Raw genomic sequence first — 24743 nt, 5'->3', positions numbered from 1 at the left:
ATGGGTTAAATCATTCTTTTCAAAAAGCTCAGAAATCTTAAAGACCTAAAAGTTTACATACTTTTTTTGAATAAAAGAAATTGAGACATAATGAATTTCTAGTGTCAATTATCTTGACACTAGAAATTTATTTACACCAGACTATTTCAGCAGTACTTTGCAAACATTAAAATTTGTTACTAGAGAAAAGAAACAGGGTTATACTTTAAAAATTATTTTCTAAGGTGTATGTAGAGATACACACTGGCGTGTACACAGAGCTGTTTGGTGAATCTCATGCAGCAGAACTGACTGCTGGTATCTCTGGGTTAAAGTTAAACGTGTCTTCCTTCAAGAGTATTTAATCCCTTAAAAAGGAAAACTACTCTAAAGATAACTTAAGTAAATATAATTAAATAAGGATTACTATGATTATTTGGCAGTTATACTTTTCATAGACTTAAAAAGTTTTATATTTTTCAATTATACCTGTTAGCATTAGCAGAATTCTTAGTAGTTTCATTCTATATGCTGACTGAACTACAGTTGGGTAATTTCTATGAGACCTTGGGAATCATTTGAGTATATTAAGTTTTTGCAAGCTCACTGAAATATTGAGATATATTAATGGAATTAAAACTCTTTAATGTTGCATGGACAATGTCACTCAAATTTGGGGACATGTTAGGATACCTGTTCCCTATAGCTATTTTTTTTTCCTTAACTGAAAGATGTGTGCCCACTACCAGCATAATAAATAAAAGTGTCTGCAAATAAACTTCTCTGTATTCCTCTTCTCCAATAATAACCTTCTTCTTCTCCTTAGCAATAAGTACAATCCAGAATTTGATATTTATATCCAGACCTTAAGTATCATGTATCTTATATACATAAACCTTTAGGCAAAATATAATATCATATCACTTTGCTTATTTTTAAATTTTATGTAATAGAAATTATGACATATGAGTTCTGCATTTTCCCCTAGCATTAAGTTTGCAAGCTCCATCTATGTTGATAGTTGTAGCTTTGTTTTTTTTTCATTTCTTGGCTAATTTAAAAGAATATTGTTAAAGGAAATTACAGTGTAATAAATCTGGGGTTTGGTCATGTGGAATTTTAATTCTGTGTTATTCTTTATATCATTCTACCCTTGTGAAAGTTACTTAAAACTGCCTCAGCCTGTTTTCTTATCTACCAAAAGGGATCATAATGTCTTCCTTATAAATTATTTTAGACATAATTGTAAAATATGCATTTGGAGATAAGTATATAGACATATAAAATATTGTGTATTTGGAACAATAATAAATGATTTTTTCTTTTTCATATTTTAATTTTTCTTTTATTTTTAAATAAATAGTGATTGTCAGACATACTTTTAATACAAACTCACTATTTGTTGGTCTTTTGGGACATGCAAGAGCAGAGACAGTTCTTGGAAGTGGTTCAGTGGCATTATATGGTTGAAGGGGTGTGAATTGTATACTTGGAAAATCTAAATGTGACTTCAGGCTTACTTGTTCATTGGTCATGTGACCTGATCAAATTTCTCAGTCTTACTTTGAGTGGGAGGCTTCATTCGTAAGTGGAGGGAAATGCTACTTGTCTCACAAGAGCTTTTTGATGGTCAAATTAAATCAGTGTATTAAAGTACTAAGTGTGTTCTAGCCTTATTGTATGTGTTTAACACATATTAGCAGTTTTCCCTTTTGTAGTCGACTTACTAATGATGTCAAGATATTTATTTAATGTAAAGCTTTTATGTACATTTTCTTATCTACATCTCAGTGTTTCTTCCTCCACTTTCTTTTCTCTACACACTTTCAAACCTAAGTTGTTCTCTCCACTTCCATAGCTTAAACAATTCTGACCACTCCCAAACCTATTTAGTGAAGTATAGCTTCTTTAGCCAAGTGTCTAATGAAAGTTCTATGAGTATCCAATTCTTTATCAACTCTTCATCTTGTTTCCTGATATACCTCTCTTTTGTTACATTCAGTGTTATAACCTAATTACCTCACCATCTTCTCATAACATCAGTGGTTCTTCTTTTCTTTCTTTTTTTTTTTCGGATAGAAGCAAGAGTACCCTGAGTGGCCCAAGTCTTAAAGTCTTCCATGATTTCTCCCTGTCTTTTAATCCTACCAGTCTTACCACTTTAATGTTTAAATAGTTCTAGAATATCTTTCAGAGAAGGCAATGGCACCCCACTCCAGTACTCTTGCCTGGAAAATCCATGGACGGAGGAGCCTGGTAGGCTGCAGTCCATGGGGTCGCTAAGAGTCAGACATGACTGAGCGACTTCACTTTCACTTTTCACTTTCATTCATTGGAGAAGGAAATGGCAACCCACTCCAGTGTTCTTGCCTGGAGAATCCCAGGGATGGGGGAGCCTGGTGGGCTGCTGTCTATAGGGTCGCACAGAGTCGGACACGACTGAAGCGACTTAGCAGCAGCAGCAGCAGAATATCTCTATTTCTGCTTTGTGGAGGCCCTCATCACTTCTGGTGGACTAAAATGGTATCCTATTAAACACATTCTTTTAATCTGTTACTGCATCCAATCTATCCTCCAGTCACAAAACCTAGTCATATTACTATCTTGGTGAAATCTTTAAATATCTCTTTCTCTGTTGAATAGCTTCAAAGTCCTTGACAGTATTAAAAATGTTGTATATAATCATGATTTTTAACCTTTTTTGCTATCAGATTTTGTATAATCTTGTGTCATCACCTGAAAATATATGTATTATATCCAAATTATAAAATAGATACTTAAGTTTCTCAAGCATGTCATGTGATATCCTGTTTCTCTACAAATGCATGCTTTTCTCCTTACTAAAAATGACTTTCCCTTCAAGACAGAAATAGGAAGAAAATAAATTAATATTTCTAAAGTCCTTACTGTGTCAGAACTGTTGAGTCACATAAAGACATTGAAATATTTGAATTTGCTAATAACTCTGTGATGTCAATGAAGTTCCTATTTAGACATGAGGAAATCAAGGCAGGATTTAAACTCTCATCTGCATGACTACAAAAAATGTATTTTTAATTATTGTAGTCTAGGCCATTTATTTAATTCTTACAAAAAGATAAAGAGATAGAGGTTTAACTTGATTTCTACATGATAAAACTCATGTTCATCAAGTATGGGTATCATGCCATGGTCACATCAATTTTTAACCCAGTAGGACCCTATGGCACCTTCCTGCAGCATATATCTACCCCAGGTTCTCAGCCTGCCTTCTGTTTGTAGAAAAGCTGTATTTTCCCAGGGCCCTCCTGAGTTACAAAAGCGTGGATCAAGGATTAATGATGGAAAAGATGTGAATCAGTTCAGTTCAGTCACTCAGTTATGTCCGACTCTTTGCAACCCCATCGACTGCAGCATGCCAGGCCTCCCTGTCCATCACCAACTCCCAGAGTTTACTCAAACTCATGTACATTGTCGATGATGTCATCCAACCATCTCATCCTCTGTCATCCCCTTCTCCTCCTGCCCTCAATCTTTCCCAGCATCAAAGATGTGAATATATGGTGACAAAAGTAGCAGTTGAGCAGGAGTGCATGAATGCTCAGTCATGTCTTTGAGACCCTATGGACTATAGCTCTCCAGGTTCCTCTGTCCATGGGATTTTACAGGTAAGAATACTGGAGTGGGTTGTCATTTCCTCCTGCAAGGGATTTTCCTGACCCAGGAATCTTCCTGACCCAGGGATCGAATCATCGTGTTTCGATGTCTTCTGCATCTCCTATGCAAAAGACATAGGAAACAAGACATGTTTCCTATGTCTTCTGCATCAGCAGGTGAATTCTTTACCACTGAGCCATGTTGTAAGTAGTTTGAGCCAGGAGAACTGGTAACAATTTAAATAATAAATCAGCCATATGGCAGTCACAGAATCTTTAGTTCTTCCCTAAGCTACCTAGGTAACAGTATCTCAAATATAATTCCTAAGTTTTTAAACAGATGCTAAAATCCCACCAAATGGGAGAAGTTAACTACTTGATGCCCATGATCTATGGGAACCTGAGGATTGATAATGTTAACCAGTGACATTGCCTGTTACCTCTTCATGTGTAAGCTGATCATATACCCTGGGACTCCTCTCCCTCAGTTTGTCTTTAAAAATGCTCCCTGAAACTCATCTGGGAGTGTAAGAGTTTTGAGCATTAGCTGCCCCAGACTCCTTGTCTGGTGCCTTACAATAAATGCTGCACTTTTCTTCACAACATCTCAGCGTTATCCTTGGATTTACTCTGCAGGGCAAGAAGACTCAAGTTCTGCTGGGTAACAAATTCAGAAAGTTTGAATATAATTTCAGATTTGTGAAACATTATAGCCCATGTAAGTTTTATTTACCACTCAGATTCTTTAAATATCACCTCTCCATGAATCATTTCCTAATGCCCCGTGAGCAGGTGGTGAATACACAATTTCTTCTATACTCTGCCTCAGGTATAGCACTTATCCATCAGTTACTTAGCATGTAGTCACAGCATGCTTTAGTAGTTATCTCATTTGCATACCTTAACACATATCAGAAGTGATTATAGTCATCACCCGGCTTCTATGTCTTTACGTATTTTTCTCACTAAAGTATGAATACCTTGGGAGCAGTCATTATACATATTTGTCTTCCTAGCTTGTAGCACAATCCATTGCATATAGAAAGTACATAATAAATATCTTTGATTGAATGAATGTGTTATAATTAGGGGATGACTGTATTATAGTTAGGACAACTTGAGAAAAGGGGAAATAATGTCTTAAATCTTGGAAAATAAATGCAGCCTGCTCCCACTCCCCTTGAGCTCAGGAATGTGGAAACTTTGGCAGACTAAGTTATTTTCTTAATTCTACATGGCATTGTGTATTCTTAAAATGAATATAAATTATGCATTTTTCCAAATGACAGGTTAGGAGTATATCTTAATAGATATTGCAAATTTAGCTGACTAAATATGTTTTGATTTATTCACAACTTTTGATTCAATTTATTGAGCCTATTGTACATTACAGAGTTTGCTCCATATTTTATATGTATTATAAATTCTTAATATTGGAACGCCTCTAGATCTGCAAAGAGATCAAATTCATCTAAAAGAGGCACCTCTGTTTTCCATACACTTAAAAAGATAGGTTAAGTGTGTTTCTTAGGCATAGTCAAGCTTCTGGAAAATGGAAATCAGTTCTTGTTACTTTCTCAGGCTTTTTCTTATCTGGGAGTACAATTGGTTGTTTTTACTCATGTGTTTCCCCTCAAGGTTTCCCCTACCCTGATTTCCTAGGAACTTACCATCTCCATAACTTTTCTTATGCCATACTTATCTCTGTTGAGTCTAATCTTGGTCTACCCTAGGTTGATGAGGTGTTTGCATGTGTGTGTTCTCTCCCCACATTTAAAACAGTTGAATCTGAAAATTCACCAAGTAGGTCCAAAGTTATCATCATCATTTTAGATCTGGGTCTTGGAAATTTGTATGCGGGAAAAATATTGACTTTCCTCCACTCACTACAGAAGGAGAGAAGGACAAAGCTAATGCTTTTCCTATCCACCTGGTTATACGCTATTGAATCATGTCAATTCAGAGGATTTAAATTTCCAATGTTTATATTTGCAATTATTTTTGGTTTTGTCAGCAATTTATATCTCCTAAATGCTTGTACATTGTATCCTTAAATATGATAAGCTAAATTTCAAAGTTTGTGATTTTCTACTAGTTTTAAATTAGACATTATCTTCATACAAAATGGCTTCTAGATGACTAAATTAATAAAACTCTTGGTGAAACTATCTGGTGTCATTTGGGGGGCTCTGAAGAACTCTGGTACCATAATTCTTTACGTCTCAGGTCAGAAAAGATTCAGTAAGAGGCACAGTGAAAGATAAGAAGTGATTTATTAGAATAGGACGCTTGTGATATTTACAAGTGGACAGGCAAGAGGGTGCCATGCCTTGAGAACTTACTGGGCTAGTTTCATAATCAAAGGAAAATGGGGAGGGTAAGAAGAACTTCATCTTTCTTGAGTAGACATCATGCTTCCATCATCAGCTTCTCCTTCAGCTTCAGCAGGGGAGTTTCCTTGTCCCTACATGGTCAAGCTAGGTCCACAAATTACTGTATTTTGATGTGTGTAGAGAGCGTGTCCTAGTGATCATTAACTTACTGACCTCACTGGGCAGGATATGGATATCATGCCACCATTGATTTATTGTTTGGGGGCATGTCTCATGCTTCTGTCTCATGGTTTTGTTGCTAAGCAAGCCTTCTTGTTTTGTAGTTAAGCAAACATGCTTTCTTGAGTAATCATTACCTTACAGGGGTCTCATATACACACACAAACACACACACACACACACATATATATATATATTGCTTATAATACCCTAGTGGGATTAGCTATTTATTAACTATTTAATTACCTACTTTGTCCCTTTATTCCATCCCTGTCATTGGCAGGAAATTTATCCTTAGCTATAACTTCTAAAACTTTTAAGTTTTAGAGATCTTTTGTATAAAAAATAAAAAATATTACTCAAATAGTATAAAATAAAGTCTACTTGTAGTTAACTTGAATTTTTTATTTTAGAAGTAATACTTAAGTACTTAAAAAAAAAGAAGAAGTAATATGTATTTTTAAATGTACAAATAGAATCTGAGTTGGATACAACAGAACATTGAGGAGTATGGAAGATATAATGTATATAGTAATTGGAGAGTTAATTTCTCAGACACATTTAGAATATTTTAGCATAATCTTTATCAGCTGAATATACCTATTTTTTTTCACTGGGCTAGCAAGGATTATGCTCTTCTTGCACTTGGAAGGAAAAACTATCTCCCTGACCATCCCTAAACTCCATCACTGTTGCCATCAAGGCTCCTACTGCCCTCTCAGGCTGGTATAAATTTTAACTGGTTTATTGACTGAAAGTCACCATGATCATGCCCCCTCCAAGAGTGAACTGCTCTCTGTAGTGTAATCTTTAGATGGGAAACCTTGATTATACTCTGAGAGTTATTCTTTACTCCAGTCCTGAGCATGAATTTGAAGGTTTCGCTCTGGTCTTATAAATGGCAAGGTGTGGTGAGATAGAAATATTGCCTTTTTGTGTATGTGGTACCTGTGTATATATAAAATATAAGATATATATAGTATATATATATATATATATGTGTGTGTGTGTGTATGAAAAGGCTTTGGAAAGACATGGCATTAGGCTTCTAAACAATCTTAGTAACATCTGTCCTCTATGGTGGATAAAGTTTAATTTGTTTTTACAATGAAGATACTTTGGGAAATAGATAAACATTTATTGTACATTAAATGCCTTTGCCATTTCATTTTACATGGATCTCTCATATGGTAATTTTTCCAAATACTACTGTGATATTTCAAAATGCTACCTGTGTTTTCTCTTGATGAATATTAGCATAATAAAAAGCATAATTAGCTTTAAAGCTTACTTGTTTTTTGAGGCAGTGAAAAAAGACTAGCTGAAATCATGGCATGTTCTTAGGAGCTTAAATTCTGAGAGAAAAGGCTCTCAGAACTACTGACACACCCAGTGTACAGGTGTTCAGAATCCAAAATAGTCAATGGTGATGAACAATGATGTACTCACTATGATGATTTTTTAAAAAGGAATCCTCTTCCATATTATTGAAAGAAAAATTAATTATTTTTATCTTAAAATCTTCTAAGAAGTGTTATTCAAATGAGCCCGTATAAAAATCTCCTAGAATATGATTTATAGCAATTCATCATTGTTCTTTTTTCTTAATTTTCAATTTAGCACTGTTGATTTTCCGGAAATCGTAGGAAAAAATCAACTCTATATATCGCACTTCTAATATAAAATATTCAGCCTAAATCTGCAGAAACGATGTGTTTTGAATAAAAGTAAACAGATGTTATAGCATTTCCTCAGAAGAGTCCAGTTTAAACATTCTGCAATATGCAAATGCCATCCCGTCTATGTGAGTGTTTTACCCCGGTGGATGCTGCAGGGTTGGAGGTTTCTGCCTGTGCTTTAGGTTGTAATTTTATTTGTGGAAATAAACCAATCGCGGAGCTCCAATTGTCTTAGCGATGAGGTGATCAATAGCCCATTACTGGATAGAACAGCGACTACAGGAAGTGCATTGAAGATTTTAATGCATGAATTATGCATGCGGTGGTCATTCTTTAGTCTCTGAACAGAATGACAGGGTTTGTGAAGTCGCCTCAGATAGTTTCTTGCATTAAGTGACTGCAGTGAAATGCTTAATATTTTCAGGCATAGAAGCAGCATTGACTCTAGCCAGCTGAATTTGGATGTAAATCCCCCAGCTCCCAGCACAGAATGCTTTATTTGAAACTATTGCTATGTAGCGAGCCAGCTTTACTGTCATCTAACCTGCTCTCCCCAGAAGGTTGGCTGAAGGATGGGAGCGGCTGTGCCTGCCTCTGAGGTCACAGCTTGAAGTCCTTTTAACTTGCTTTCTGCAGCAGGAGAGAAGCGTACTGTGGTGTAACTGTCGCCGCATTCATTCAAATGGACAGTTTGCAATAAATACTATACTCAGAACGACAGATAATTCAACATATGAGGTAAGTCCGAGGTTTTCCTCTAGGTTAGAAAATTGCAAGCGAAAATGTGCTGAATTCGGATAAGGATGATGCAGTGTTAGCAGGACTGACTTACACCTCAGTATTGCGATGCAGTGTCGGGATTCTCAATTGTTATGTTAATTGAAGGCTGATTTTATTCTATATTTTTGACAGTATTTGTGCCGCAGGGTATTTTATTTTGCACGCAAAAGCTTTTTAGGACTGTACCAGAGCTCAGATGTATGTGTCTCACATAGACTGAAACCTGCAAATTGGGGAGGGGCGGCACCAGAGTATGAGTGGAATCAATAAAAATTACCTCCTGTGGAGAAGTTTTAGCAGGGCTGTGGTATTCCTTGGCTCTTATTGTTTCCTTAATGTCAGTATTTTCAAATTATGCTAAAAAATGTTGATAAACACCAAAAATGTTCACTCCTTTCCCCAGAAGCAGAGGAACGCACTGAGGTACTGTGTTGCATACAAATGGAACAGATGGAATTAAAATAATTTGGAATAGCTTGTCCTTGAAGGAAGACCTTGTTGTCAGAAACAAAACAGTCTGACTTCTACCTGTGGTGTTCTCTTTTTTCCCTCTTGTCCAGAATGCCCTACTCCAGAAAGAATATATAGATGACAAGATTTCAAAATATATGCTCCTCCTCCATGACAAAAAAAAAAAAAAGTTTTATTTCTTTCTTGGTCTTTAAAAAATTAAGCTTATATGATTGCAGAACTCATTATATAAAAGCCAAATAAAATTTACAAAAACTCTGTAAAACTGAAAAACATAGCTCTGTATTCTGCTATATTTGCCAGTCTTTGTGAATTAAAGCTGCTTGCTTAAATACCATGAAAATATGAATAAAAATGCAAGTTATATGCACTATGAAATAAATTTTTAAACTTTTCTTTAGGGTGGGAAAATATCATTAACAAATATTCAGTAAGAAACTCTAGATATATAACGTTTTTAAAAGATGCTTTTCAATAACATTTATACTATTAGTATATACATATGTATACACATAGCATATATGTACACATATGTACACACAATATATAATTTATAAAACATAATATATGCCGTATAACATGTATGTCATATAAAGTAGATAATATAACATTATCTACTCAAGTATGTTAATTAATATTAAGTTTTAAAAAATGTGTTTTCTAAATAATCTATCAAGAACCAGTGATAGGGACTTCCCTGGTGGTCCAGTGGTTAGGACTCCAAACTTCTACTGCAGGCGGCATGGGTTCCATCCTTGGTTGGGGAACTAAGATCCCACATGCCACATGGCATGGCAAAAAAATAAATCAATAAAATAGAACCTTAAATTAAAAAAAAATCAGTGATAGATAAGGCCAACTATTTTTGCTAAGATAGGGATTATTTATTAAAAATAAAAAGGAAATATGGAGCACTGACAGCAAGATCACAGGAAAAATACCCTTTAAGCGTTTCACAGTGCATTTCAGTTTTGTGACAGTGTTACTTTGTTACTTGGGTTTCCTGCCAACTGTCTGGTGGTGGTGTGGCACTTGGTTCCCAGGACTGTACAATGTGTTTAAATCTTCCAAGCTCATCTAGTTTAGGTACATAAGTACACTCACACATGGAGTGAAGCTTTTCCTTAGGGAGGGGACGAAAGGAAGGAGAGATGTCTCCCAATGCTGAGTCATGGTATTCAGTTCTGTTTAAATGCCTTCTGGGTGAGGTCCCCCAGCAGCTAGTAAAATGGAATCTGAAAGAAAATGAGAAAGAATGGAGGGGACAGAAACTTAATGTATTTATAATAATAAATGTATTTAATAATGTATTTATTGCATTGACATACTAAATTCTGAGTAACGAATATAATGGCAATGCTACTTGTTGGAGCTTGTTGAAGTGACAGAAGAAAAGCCTCCATGCTGGGTGACAAGACCATAGCAGTAAAATTAATGAGCCAACATGGGACAATTGTATAGACAAAGGGGTCCATGTAGCACTTCACTTGTGCAAATCTAAGCCTCTTTGTCATTGTTCTAGTCTCAACTCAAGCCATTATTCAGTCTCACTGAAAATATCTGATGGTTTTGATAAAGAATATTCCCTAGGTCAGAATGAGATGTGCTCAGTTCCCAATTTCCACATTAGCTGCAACTAATTTTTATAGGTTATCAATTGGGAGAAACTAGCAAGAGGTTAATGAGAATATTTGAAAATCAACCACAACATATGAAGTAAAATACCATAAATGAATTTAGGTAATGATTACCATGGCAAAGTATAATCATATTAAATTCAACTGGAAAGGAAACTGAAGATATGAAAAGGATATAATAAAAAGGAAAGAGAGAAAAATGGAATGTGAAACATCAAAAGTAAACTTTTTGAAAAAATAAATTTAATTCATAATTGATATATTTATTAATACCTCTAAAAATCAATTTATAAGATTACTGAAATATTATGATTCACTAATATAAGATTTTGTAATTTAGCTTAAAAAAGGAACTTTAAAGGTGAGTTAGTAAACTAAGAAATAGTTGAGAAGAATATTTTAAAATGATAAGCAGACAATTTTGTTATAGGGAATAAATACGTATATTAATAAGGAATGTTGACATGTACATCATAATAAATCTAAGAAGAAAACTGTATCCATCTATCTATACTATACTCAGTATTGACTAAGATTGTAGAAAAGTTATGAATCCTTTATGAAAGAGTGGAAGAGTGAAAGATGAGAGATGATAGGCCCATTTTCCAAGCCTAAAACACAAATTGGTTAAATCTGAGTTAATATTTATATGGTACATCATGAGAAATGCTGGGCTGGAGGAAGCACAAGCTGGAATCAAGATTGCCAGGAGAAATATCGATAACCTCAGATGTGCAGATGACACCACCCTTATGGCAGAAAGTGAAGAAGAACTAAAAAGCCTCTTGATGAAAGTGAAAGAGGAGAGTGAAAAAGTTGGCTTAAAGCTCAACATCCAGAAAACAAAGATCATGGCATCTGGTCCCATCACTTCGTGGGAAATAGATGGGGAAACTGTGGAAACAGGGGCTGACTTTATTTTTCTGGGCTCCAAAATCACTGCAGATGGTGACTGCAGCCATGAAATTAAAAGATGCTTACTCCATGGAAGGAAAGTTATGACCAACCTAGATAGCATATTCAAAGGCAGAGACATTACTTTGTCAACAAAATTATATCTAGTCAAGGCTATGGTTTTTCCAGTAGTCATGTATGGATGTGAAAGTTGGACTATAAAGAAAGCTGAGCGCCGAAGAATTGATGCTTTTGAACTGTGGTGTTGGCGAAGACTCTTGAGAGTCCCTTGGACTGCAAGGAGATCCAACCAGTCCATCCTAAAGGAGATCAGTCCTGGGTGTTCATTGGTAGGACTGATTTTGAAGCTGGAATTCCAATATTTTGGCCACCTGATGCGAAGAGCTGACTCATTTGATGAAAGATTGAGGGCAGGAGAAGGGGACAACAGAAGATGAGATGGTTGGATGGCATCACCGAGTCAATGGACATGGGTTTGGGTGAACTCTGGGAGTTGGTGATGGACAGTGAGGCCTGGCGTGCTGCGATTTCATGGAGTCGCAAAGAGTCGGACATGACTGAGCAACTGAACTGAACTGAATTTAATCCTCTGTAGGTTTCTTTAATATCTAGAAAGGTATTAATAACTTTTAATACACAGAAAAGTTTTTCAAATATAAATTTATAACAATGATACCGAGATTTCATATTCTTTTCTCTTCCATTGGATAAAATGATAAAATTAGTTCTTCCTTAAAATATTTTCCCTAAGAAATTATAGCTTATGAAGCGCTTTCCTTTTATATATTCTTTTAGGAGCTGACTCCAATGGTTGTGTCATTTTAACATAGCTTCATGCATTTTTCACCAATTTATTTCCTCTGATTATAAATTAACATTTTACCCATTTACCCCATTATTTATTGTTTCTTAATCACTTTTAACCATACAAGACAACTCAGTGCAATGAAGAAGCATTTATTAAGGTCTTCTTGTGTGCTTTTGCTCAATACTTGCGTTAGATGCAGAAAAAGATAAAGGGCTAGGCGTTCAGTAAAACAAATAATTCAAATGCAGGGAAAAAATTAGAGCATGGCACCAGCCCAAAAATATTTTGTTAAATGTTTCAGTGTCACAGGAGAAAGGAAGAACTAGGCTCAGAATTTTTAAATGGAGTCCAAGAGAATAATATCCATAAACATATGGAAATGAAAATTAATACTATATATTCTTGTGTCAGGACTGAAATAGAGGAATTGGATAGATAGAACTGAAAATAAACAAGGTGGGAGCTGGTTATTAAGACTTTAACCAGCAGAATAAAAATTTTAGACATAGACCTAACAATCATTGGGCAGGACACTCACAGATATCATTTAATCATACTGGAGGCATTCAATGCTAAAGATATTTCTAAACCTCTGAATCAGATGAATTCTCAACTTTTCTTATTAATGGTTGCTAATCCTGAATTAAATATTATATTAACTGTACATTTTTATCTGTATTCTAATGCTTTGCCTTGCTGACCCTGGAGGGGCTGTGCCTCCCAAATTGAGCCCATAATGGGAGTTAGTAAGCCATTGGCCCTCAAATTCCCTTTTCAGGTACAAACCCATCATTCCAAAGTCCTGCCTTCAACCACTCTCTTTATTAGAGTTCTCACATCTAGCCACTTCTTTCTTCCTAATTGTTCCAGCAAGGAATACTTAGAGCAGACCACTAAGTACAGCCACAAATGCCCCAGTGAAAGTAAAAGTTACTCAGTTGTGTCCAACTCTTTGCGACCCCATGGACTATACAGTCCATGGAATTCTCCAGGCCAGAATACTGGAGTGGGTAGCCTTTCCCCTCTCCAGGGGATCTTTCCAACCCAGGGATGGAACCCAGGTCTCCCACATTGCAGGTGGATTCTTTGCCAGCTGAGCCACAAGTGAAGCCCACAATGCCCCAGGGCTTTCTGAAATAATTCAAACCAGCCAATCCCACATCCACTCTTATCTTGCATCCTTACTGAGAAAAGCATAATACTATAAAGGCTCATGCCCACTGTTGCCCTTCTCCTACTGCCTTCTGACCAAACCCTCATTATTTCCACAATTCCCTGTATGTCTCCAGGCATATGCTGCCTTCTTGGGATTTGTAAATGTAACAAGCTATTTTTTCCAATGACTATCATCACCAGATCTGTTGGCTTTACCATACCTAGGTAATAATAAAATATATTAAAACAACTTGAAAAAAATGAACATCTTTAATGTTAATTGACATCTATAGAAGTATTGTACTCCTAGTGTTTAAAATAAATCAGTCAAGTCTTTCTCAAATCATTATCTTTTTATTAAAATGCTATATTGTTAGAGCAAGTTTGTGTGCCCAATGCACAGTGAAACCAAACAAACCAAAATGTTGGAGTTTGGAGCAGAGAAAGGTTTATTGCTGGGTGGCTTAGATGGTAAAGCGTCTGCCTACAATGTGGGAGATCTGGGTTTGATCCCTGGGTCAGGAAGATCCCCTGGAGAAGGAAATGGCAACCCACTCCAGTACTCTTGCCTGGAAAATCCCATGGACAGAGGAGCCTGGCAAGCTACAGTCCATGGGGTTGAGGAGAGTCGGACACAACTGAGCGACTTCACTAGACTACACTATGCAAGGAAACAGGTGATTTATGTTCCCCCAAATCTAGAACTCCCTGAACATTTTTTTTTAATATCATAAATATATTAGCTCATAGTTCTGTAGTTGAAAGTCCAGGCACAGTTGGCTCACCTGATTCTCTGCTTGAGTGTCATAAGGCTTAAATCAAGGTGTTGGCTGGGCTACATTCCTTTCTGGAGACTATGAGGTGAATCTACCTCCAAGTTCATGCAAGATGTTGGCAGAATTCTGTTCCAGTTCTAGACTTAAGGTCCCATTTTCTTTGCTAGCTGTCAGCTGAAGGCTGTTCTCAGCTTCTGGAGGATACCCTTCCTCCATTTTGAAGGCCGCAACAGTGAGTAGCAAAGCATTTTTAAAAGCCAGGGGAGGGAGAGGGATTATAGGGATGTGATCAACTCATGCACAATTCTCTGATTTTCTGATAGTGAGATATTAATCACAGGGCAGTATCACAGGAGTTAATATTATCAATCCTCAGGGTCCAGTAGGCCTGGGGGTTATGTGCCCATGGTCATCAAGTAGTTAACATCTTCTATTTAATGAGGACAGGGAGGGGTTTCACATCTGTAAAACAACTCAGGAAATGTGCATTGGATACTGTAATCTAAGGGTACTCCAGAGAGGAGCTAAAGCAGAGTATATGCAGGAATGCCTATCTTGAAAGATCCTATACATCCTGCTCCATTACAATATTATTTAATTTAAGGGAAATTTCTCAGTGAACCTCCTGCAAGTACAAGCTCAATTCTCTTCTAAGATGTGGTTAGAAGATGAAGGATATTATTCTAGAAATATAAGTTGACAATTCGATTTTAGTCTCATAACAAGGTATACAGGTCTAAAGTTTTAAATATTTTCATGAGTCTGCTTTAACTTGTTGCTATTCAGTCACTAAGTAGTGTCCAACTCTTTGTGACCCCATGGATTGCAACATGCCAGGTTTCCCTGTCCTTCACTGTCTCCTGGAGTTTGCTAAACCTCATGTCCATTGAGTCAGCAAGGTCATCCAACCATCTCATCCTCTGTCATCCTCTTCTCCTCCTGCCTTCAATATTTTCCAACATCAGGGTCTTTTCCAAAGAGTTGGGCTCTTCACATCAGGTGGCCAAGGTATTGGAGCTTCAGCATCAGTCCTTCCAGTGACTATTCAGGGTTTATTTTCTTTAGAATTGACTGGTTTGATTTCCTTGCTGTCCAAGAGACTCTCAAGAGTCTTCTCACACACTACAGCTTGAAAGCATCAGTTCTTCAGCACTCAACCTTCTTCATGGTTCAACTCTCACATCTGTACATGACTACTGGAAAAACCATCGCTTTGACTAGATAGACCTTTGTTGGCAAAGTGATTTAACTGCTTTTTAATATGCTGTCTAGATTTGTCATAGCTTCTCTTCCAAGGAGCAAGCATCTTCTAATTTCATAGCTGCAGTCACCATCCACAGGGATTTTGGAAACCAAGAAAATAAGATCTGCTACTGTTTCAATTTTTTCATAATCTATTTGCCATGAAGTGAGGGGATTGGATGCCATGATCTTCATTTTTTGAATATTGAGTTTTAACCCAGCTTTTTCACCCTCCTTTTCACCTTCATCAAGAGGCTCCTCTTCTGTCATTATGTTGGTGGTATCACCTGCATATCTGAGGTTGTTTATACTTCTCCTAGCAATCTTGATTCCAGCTTGTGATTCATCCAGCCTGGCATTTCATATGATGTACTCTGCAGAGAAGATAAATAAGTAGGGTGACAATATACAGCCTTGATATACTCCTTTCCCAATTTGGAACCAGTCCATTGTTCCATATCTGGGTCTAACTGTTGCTTCTTGACCTGTAGATTGGTTTCTCAGGAGGCAGATAAGATGGTCTGGTATTCCCATCTCTTTAAGAATTTTCCACAGTTTGTCATGATCCACACAGTCAGAGGCTTTAGCAAAGTTAATGAATCAGAAGTAGATGTTTTTCTTGGATTCTTATGCTTTTTCTATGATCAAACGAATGTTGCCAATTTGATCTCTGGTTCTTTGCCTTCTGTAAATCTAGCTTATACATCTGGAAATTCTCAGTTCACATACTGTTGAAGTCTAGCTTGAAGGATTTTGAGCATTACCTTGCTAGCATGTAAAACAAGCATACTTGCACAGTTATTTGAACATCCTTTGGCATTGCCTTTCTTTGGGATTGGAATGAAAACTGACCTTTCCCAGTCCTGTGGCCACTGCTGAGGTTTCCAAATTTGCTGGCATACGTATTGAGTGCAGCATTTCAGAGCATCATCTTTTAGGATTTGCAATAGCTCAGCTGAAATTCCATCACTCCACTAGCTTTATTCATAGTAATGCTTCCTAAGGCCCACTTGACTTCACACTCCAGGATGTCTGACTCTAGGTGTGTGGCCATACCATCAAGGTTATCTAATTCATTAAAACTTCTTTTGTATAGTTCTTCTGTGTACGCTTGCCACTTCTCCTTAATATCTTCTACTTCTGTTAGATCCTTACTGTTTCTGTCCTTTATTGTACCCATCTTTGCATGACATGTTCCCTAATAGTATCTCTAATTTTCTTGAAGAAATCCCTAGTCTTTCCTATTCTATTGTTTTCCTCTATTTCTTTGCATTGTTCACTTAAGAAAGCTTTTTTTTTAAAATTTGTCCTAGCTATTTGGATCTCTGCATTCAGTTGGGTATATCTTTCCCTTTCTCCTTTGCCTTTCACTTCTTTTCTCAGGTATTTGTAACTTGTAGTATGTTATATCTGCTGCATGAAAATAAGTACAAGTGTCTCAGTGGGTTAAGAATTTTCCTGCAGTGCACTAAATGCAGGAGATGGGGGTTTGTTCTCTGGTTCAAGAAGATTCCCCTGGAGGAGGGCGTGACAACTCATTCCAATAATCTTTCCTGGAGAATCCCGTAGATGAGAAGTCTAGCAGGCTATATTGTACAGGGTCACAAAGAGTTGGACATGACTGAAGGGACTGAGCGCGCGCGCACACACACACACACACACACACACACACACACATCAAGCAACTAAATCAATATCATAGGGAAATACCACCTTATGCTCCTTAAATGTCAAATCCTGAAACTGTAATTATCCAATGCTAGTGTTGTTTATGTAACATATTTGACAATCAGTAGGCAGCTATATCAGAGAAGGCAATGGCACCCCACTCCAGTACTCTTGCCTGGAAAATCCCATGGATGGAGGAGCCTGGTGGGCTGTAGTCCATGGGATTGCGAAGAGTCAGACATGACTGAGCAACTTCACTTTCACTTTTCACATTCATGCATTGGAGGAGGAAATGGCAACCCACTTCAGTGTTCTTGCCTGGAGAATCCTGGGGATGGAGGAGCCTGGTGGGCTGCCATCTATGGGGTCGCACAGAGTCAGACACAACTGAAGTGACTTAGCAGCAGCAGCAGCAGCAGCAGCAGCAGCAGGCAGCTGTATCTCATCCTAAACAAAAATATTTCTGCTACATTAAACCTAAAATATTTAATTGAACTGTCTTGAGAATGTTGCCTTTAAGAAAAGGTTGTTAGTAATCAGTGAGTGCAAATCTTTGGAATAATGACAAATGCACTTAACCACAAGACTAAGAAGAATTGAGCCATACAGAAGCAGTGTGCAGAAGAATATATATGAAAAGACATTTGTGATATATTTCATTAGTGCGCATTATTCCTTCAAAACATTATCAATGAAAGAAACTGAGAACAGTAAATAAATTTAACAGGTAGAAGAATTAAAATGTTAAGTGCATGTTTGAATGTTTTCATTTAACTTCCCTTTCTGCTCCAAGATTGTATAATTATAAATAATTATTGCCATCACAAAATCCTTTAAGAGAGAAACTTTTGATGAAATTTAGTAGAAATTTGGAGACAGTTTAGGTTGGGAACAGGTTAATAAGACACTAGTCATGCTAGCAGATGGAAGGGCAGCAAGGTAGGTGGCTGGGAGGGAATCTGGAGGCGGAGATGTGCCAGAAAGAACATAGAAATTTAAACAGATGGAAGATGATATATTAGTTGGCAACAAGAGAAGCTGGGTGACAAACAAAGAGAAATCTATTGAAGAACTGGGTGAGTAGGCAACCAAGAGGTGAATTAAGTGGACTTAAGCTAAGTAAATCAGTAAGAGGCACCCAAGTTACATAATAGATAGGTAAGAATATAGAAAACTACAAATTTTCCCTTTACTTGAACCCAGGAATTAACTTTTATTATAAATTTTAAAGTGCTTTGAAATCATGATGAACAATGATCATCTATGGAGGGACAATTTTAGGAGAAAATTCAGAGGTGCTTACTACTGAGGAAATGTATTCTGTGAAATTATCATCAATATAAAATGTATTTATTATTTTCTAGTTTTGTGTTTTCTATAATTTGAATTTGGACCTTACCTTGGAGGATTCTGTTGGAAAATAATACAGAGAGGTAATACAAGTAGAGAATAAGAACTTTAATCCCTACCAAAAAGAAGATTTGTCAGACTGTGGAAAATCTGAACATAATATTATCTTTGGAAAAAATATCTTGTGTCGTCCTTGTCTGTTGAAAGTGATAGTACCTCTGTTTCAGTGAACATAAAAAAGATGATTGCAAGTCATTTGATCTCTTCTTCATCTTTGAATTTATCTATACTCAAATCACTATATTCTTGGACGATTATTCATACTTAACAACACTTGATAAAATTATGTAAAATAGTTAGGTAATTTAAAATTATATCTGTCATTACATATTAACATAAAGTGCAGTACATAGTAGCATTTGGATGAGAATCTTTACTTTATGGCTATCTTGATTGATTTTCAGATAGATAATGGGTTCTACATGGAGAGACACTATCATTTGAAATTTTTTTTGCTTGTTTGTTTTAATAATTCTTTATTTTTTATTGAAATAGAGTTGATTTACAATGTTTCAGGTGTATTGCATAGTGATTCAGTTTTATATATACACATAGGTGATTGATAGATAGATCTAGATAATCTTTTTCATATTCTTTTCCACTATAGGTTATTACAAGACACTGAATATAGTTCCCTGTATTTTTTAAATTAATTTATTTATTTTAATTAGAGACTAATTACTTTACACTATTGTAGTGTTTTTTGCCATACAGTGACATGGATCAGCCATGGGTGTACATGTGTCCCCCGATTCTGAATATCCTCCCATCTCCCTTCCTATCCCATCCCTCATTATCATCCCAGTGCACTGGCCCTGAGTGCCCTGTCTCATGCATCGAACCTGGACTGATGATCTATTTCACATATGGTAATATACATGTTTCAATGCTATTCTCTCATCATTTGACAGATTTTAAACATGAATTAACTCCACTCTTGTCTTTGTTCTTCAATCTAACCTATAAATTTATTTTTTTCTGAAACATCAGCTATATTTCTCAGGCCAATTTATTGCTCTCTATTTTACTCATCAAAGCCCTATGCCACTGTGCCTAAATCTTTTATGTTTATTTCCAGCATAATTATTTATAAAATATTTTAATTTCAATTAATCCCGCTCACAGAAACAAGGGCCATTTATCAACGGTTGTCGGGACTGTATGAATTTTCAAGTGATACATTTAGTTGCCACTTTAATCCCTTGAATTATTTTGAGTCCAAAGCTAATAGCAGTATCTTCCCAAGTTCTAAGTGCCCACTTTATGTGTGTGTGTGTACAAACACACAAAATTCTCTTGAACTGAAGAAGCATAATTGGCAAATCTTGCACATATGTTAGCCACTTATGCTAGACTTTAGGGATACAAAGATGAGTATAACATGAACTGTCCCATCAAAGAGTTTATATTCATGTAGAATAAATACATTTATATATACCAGATACTATGGTACAATCTAACTGATGGACCGATGTTATATTCATGGGTAATAGACATGTATATCATCCTACATGATTGTGAATCTGTTAGATCAGGGACCACATTTATTAATTCAGCAAATGTTTATTAAGCCCATTCTAATATAAGGGAAATATATTGCTTGTTTCCATGAAAAAATTGTCTATTAAAAGGAGGAGGGAAGATAACAGAAAGTTTACTGGATAAAGTTAATTCTTGTAAAGATATAAGTACTCTTTGGAAAAGACCCTGATGCTGGAAAAAATTGAGGGCAATAGGAGAAGCAGGTGATAGAGGATGAGATGATTGAACAGCATCACTAACTCATTGGATATGAGTTTGAGAAAACTTTGGGAGACAGTGAAGGACAGAGAAACCTGGTGTGCTGTAGTTCATGGGGTCACAAAGAATCAGACACAACTTAGCTACTGAACAACAACAACAAGCAGGTATAATAAGTGCATATAAACCAGGCTCTAGCAAAATGAGGGGTGAGCATCAAGGATAACTTCCTTAATGAGGCAGATAACGGATACTTAAAAAAAAGGTTTAAAATATTTGTAAAATGTTTTTTTCAGTGTAGTTGTGAAACATGGTGATGACTGTAAACTTCAGAGGTCTGCACTGAAAGAGGGGAGATAGTTCATAAACACAGCTTGAAAGGAAAAGGTTTGTGCTGAGATCATGCTTAAATAAATAATGTCATTTAACCCTCTCTAGAAGAAAAAGTAAGAGAGTTTCAGAAAAACATCTGTTTCTGCTTTATTGACTATGCCAAAGCCTTTGACTGTGTGGATCACAATAAACTGTGGAAAATTCTGAAAGAGATGGGAATACGAGACCACCTAACTGGCCTCTTGAGAAACCTATATGCAGGTCAGCAAGCAACAGTTAGACCTGGACATGGAACAACAGACTGGTTCCAAATAGGAAAAGGAGTATGTCAAAGCTGTATATTGTCACCCTGCTTATTTAACTTATATGCAGAGTACATCATGAGAAATGCTGGGCTGGATGAAGCACAAGCTGGAATCAAGATTGCCGGGAGAAATATCAATCACCTCAGATATGTAGATGACACCACCCTTATGGCAGAAAGTGAAGAGGAACTAAGAAGCCTTTTGATGAAAGTGAGAGAGAAGAGTAAAAAATTTGGCTTAAGGCTCAATATTCAGAAAACTAAGATCATGGCATCTGGTCCCATCACTTCATGGGATATAGATGGGGAAACAGTGGAAACAGTGTCAGACTTTGTTTTTTGGGGCTCCAAAATCACTGCAGATGGTGATTGCAGCCATGAAATTAAAAGACACTTACTCCTTGGAAGGAAAGTTATGACCAACCTAGATAGCATATTCAAAAGCAGAGACATTACTTTGCCAACAAAGGTCAATCTAGTCAAGGCTATGGTTTTTCCAGTAGGCATGCATGGATGTAAGAGTTGGACTGTGAAGAAAGCTGAGCAGTGAAGAATTGATGCTTTTGCACTGTGGTGTTTCAGAAGACTCTTGAGAGTCCCTTGGACTGCAAGGAGATCCAACCAGTCCATTGTGAAGGAGATCAGCCCTGGGATTTCTTTGGAAGGAATGATGCTAAAGCTGAAACTCCAGTACTTTGGCCACCTCATGCGAAGAGTTGACTCATCGGAAAAGACTCTGATGCTGGGAGGGATTAGGGGCAGGAGGAGAAGGGGACGACAGAAGATGAGATGGCTGGATGGCATCACCGACTCAATGGATGTGAGTTTGAGTGAACTCCGGGAGTTGGTGATGGACAGGGAGGCCTGGTGTGCTGCAATTTATGGAGTCGCAAAGCATCGGACACGACTGAGTGACTGAACTGAGCTGAGAAGACTATGAGATCTTCACTTTGAAGGTGGGAAAACTGGGAGTTGGAGATTACTAAAACTCTAACTTCAAGAATAGGAGATTAAAGCTTCTCCTCTATATCCTCATAATTTTACTAACTCTTTTTGGCACTCTGAAAGAATCTTCAAATGTCGATACTCATATATAAACAATGACATTTGAACCTCTATGTTCATATGTTTGTTCATCTTTCTTTCATTTTAATTAAAATGGGCATAATGGAGGCAGTGTAAAATTTAAAATTAATTTTTATTTTGATTTACTAATAATAGAGGAAAATCAACTTTAATTTGAAAAAGAAACCATCTGTAAATATCAGATCAGACCAGTCGCTCAGTCGTGTCCGACTCTTTGCAACCCCATGAATCGCAGCACGCCAGGATTCCTCTCCATCACCAACTCCCAGAGTTCACTCAGACTCATGTCCATTGAGTCAGTGATGCCATCCAGCCATCTCATCCTCTGTCATCCCCTTCTCCTCTTGCCCCCAATCCCTCCAAGCATCAGAGTCTTTTCCAATGAGTCAACTCTTCACATGAGGTAGCCAAAGTACTGGAGTTTCAGCTTTAGCATCATTCCTTCCAAAGAAATCCCAGGGCTGATCTCCTTCACAGTGGACTGGTTGGATCTCCTTGCAGTCCAAGGGACTCTCAAGAGTCTTCTGAAACACCACAGTGCAAAAGCATCAATTCTTCAGCACTCAGCCTTCTTCACAGTCCAACTCTCACATCCATACCTGACCACAGGAAAAACCATAGCCTTGACTAGACAAACCTTTGTTGACAAAGTAATGTCTCTGCTTTTGAATATGCTATCTAGGTTGGTCATAACTTTCCTTCCAAGGAGTAAGCGTCTTTTAATTTCACGGCTGCAGTCACCATCTGCAATGATTTTGGAGCCCAGAAAAATAAAGTCTGCCACTGTTTCCACTGTTTCCCCATCTACTTCCCATGAAGTGATGGGACTAGATGCCATGATCTTCGTTTTCTGAATGTTGAGCTTCAAGCCAACTTTTTCACTCTCCACTTTCACTTTCATCAAGAGGCTTTTTAGTTCCTCTTCACTTTCTGCCATAAGGGTGGTGTCATCTGCATCTGCAGTTATTGATATTTCTCCCGGCAATCTTGATTCCAGCTTGTTTCTTCCAGTCCAGCGTTTCTCATGATGTACTCTGCATATAAGTTAAATAAACAGGGTGACAATATACAAAGGTCACTTTGCTCAAGTATCCAAAATCTGACTAATGGATAAGGAAAAAAATGCTGTTTGAAGAAATACATAAATTTTACAAGACATCCAATACATGTACTCAGCTTTTTACTGAGTAGTCTGATGACTAATGTTTTCAATAAATTTATATTAATTAGTTCATTATTGATTTCTCTAAAAATAAATTAATGATAAGAGTAATTTTTAAATTCTTTTGTTGGGAGATATGATTTTATTTATTTATTTATTTTAAATATAAATTTATTTATTTTATTTGGAGTTTAATTACTTTACAATATTGTATTGGTTTTGCCATACATCAGCATGAATCCACCATAGGTATACACATGTTCCCCATCCTGAACCCCCCTCCCTGCTCCCTCCCTGTACCATCCCTCTGGGTTGTCCCAGTGCACCAGCCCCAAGCATCCAGTATCGTGCATCGAACCTAGACTGGTGACTCATTTCATATATGACATTATACATGTTTCAATGCCACTCTCCCAAATCATCCCACCCTCACCCTCTCCCACAGAGTCCAAAAGACTGTTCTATACATCTGTGTCTCTTTTGCTGTCTCACATACAGGGTTATCGTTGCCATCTTTCTAAATTCCATGTATATGCATTAGTATACTGTATTGGTGTTTTTCTTTCTGGCTTACTTCAGTCTGTATAATAGGCTCCAGTTTCATCCACCTCATTAGAACTAATTCAAATGTATTCTTTTTAATGGCTGTGTAAAACTCCATTGTGTATATGTACCACAGCTTTCTTATCCATTCACCTGCTGATGGACATCTAGGTTGCTTCCATGTCCTGGCTATTATAAACAGTGCTGTGATGAACATTGAGGTACACGTGTCTCTTTCAATTCTGGTTTCCTCGGTGTGTATGCCCAGCAGTGGGATTGCTGGATCATAAGGCAGTTCTATTTCCAGTTTTTTAAGGAATCTCTACACTGTTCTCCATAGTGGCTGTACTAGTTTGCATTCCCACCAACAGTGTAAGAGGGTTCCCTTTTCTCCACACCCTCTCCAGCATTTATTGCTTGTAGACTTTTGGATCGCAGCCATTCTGACTGGTGTGAAATGGTACCTCATAGTGGTTTTGATTTGCATTTCTCTGATAATGAGTAATGTTGAGCATCTTTTCATGTGTTTGTTAGCCATCTGTATGTCTTCTTTGGAGAAATGTCTATTTAGTTCTTTGGCCCATTTTTTGATTGGGTCGTTTATTTTTCTGGAGTTGAGCTGCAAGAGTTGCTTGTATATTTTTGAGATTAGTTGTTTGTCAGTTGCTTCAATTGCTATTATTTTCTCCCATTCTGAAGGCTGTCTTTTCACCTTGCTTATAGTTTCCTTTGTGGTGCAGAAGCTTTTAAGTTTAATTGGTCCCATTTGTTTATTTTTGCTTTTATTTCCAATATTCTGAGAGGTAGGTCATAGAGGATCCTGCTATGATGTATGTTGGAGAGTGTTTTGCCTATGTTCTCCTCTAGT

The 24743-nt window shown here is 36.9% G+C and overlaps 1 protein-coding gene across 4 annotated transcripts in view; it reads left to right on the top strand.

Moving 5' to 3' along the window:
• CNTN1 (contactin 1) overlaps positions 1–24743 on the top strand; it is a 420540-nt gene that overhangs the window by 135263 nt on the left and 260534 nt on the right. For 2 of the 4 annotated variants that reach the window (XM_086403897.1, XM_086403900.1), the window contains exon 2: positions 8482–8583. The exons of the other annotated variants lie outside the window; for them this stretch is intronic. The gene's annotated coding sequence lies outside the window, so the exon portion shown is untranslated. The remainder of the gene's footprint in view (positions 1–8481; positions 8584–24743) is intronic. 4 annotated transcript variants of the gene reach the window in all.

This window comes from Bos grunniens, chromosome 5, assembly GCF_055505025.1.
Source record: "Bos grunniens cultivar Pamir isolate PY7600 chromosome 5, Bosgru_T2T1.0, whole genome shotgun sequence".
NCBI lineage: Eukaryota > Metazoa > Chordata > Mammalia > Artiodactyla > Bovidae > Bos > Bos grunniens.
This window is presented reverse-complemented; position numbering and strand designations above follow the sequence as displayed.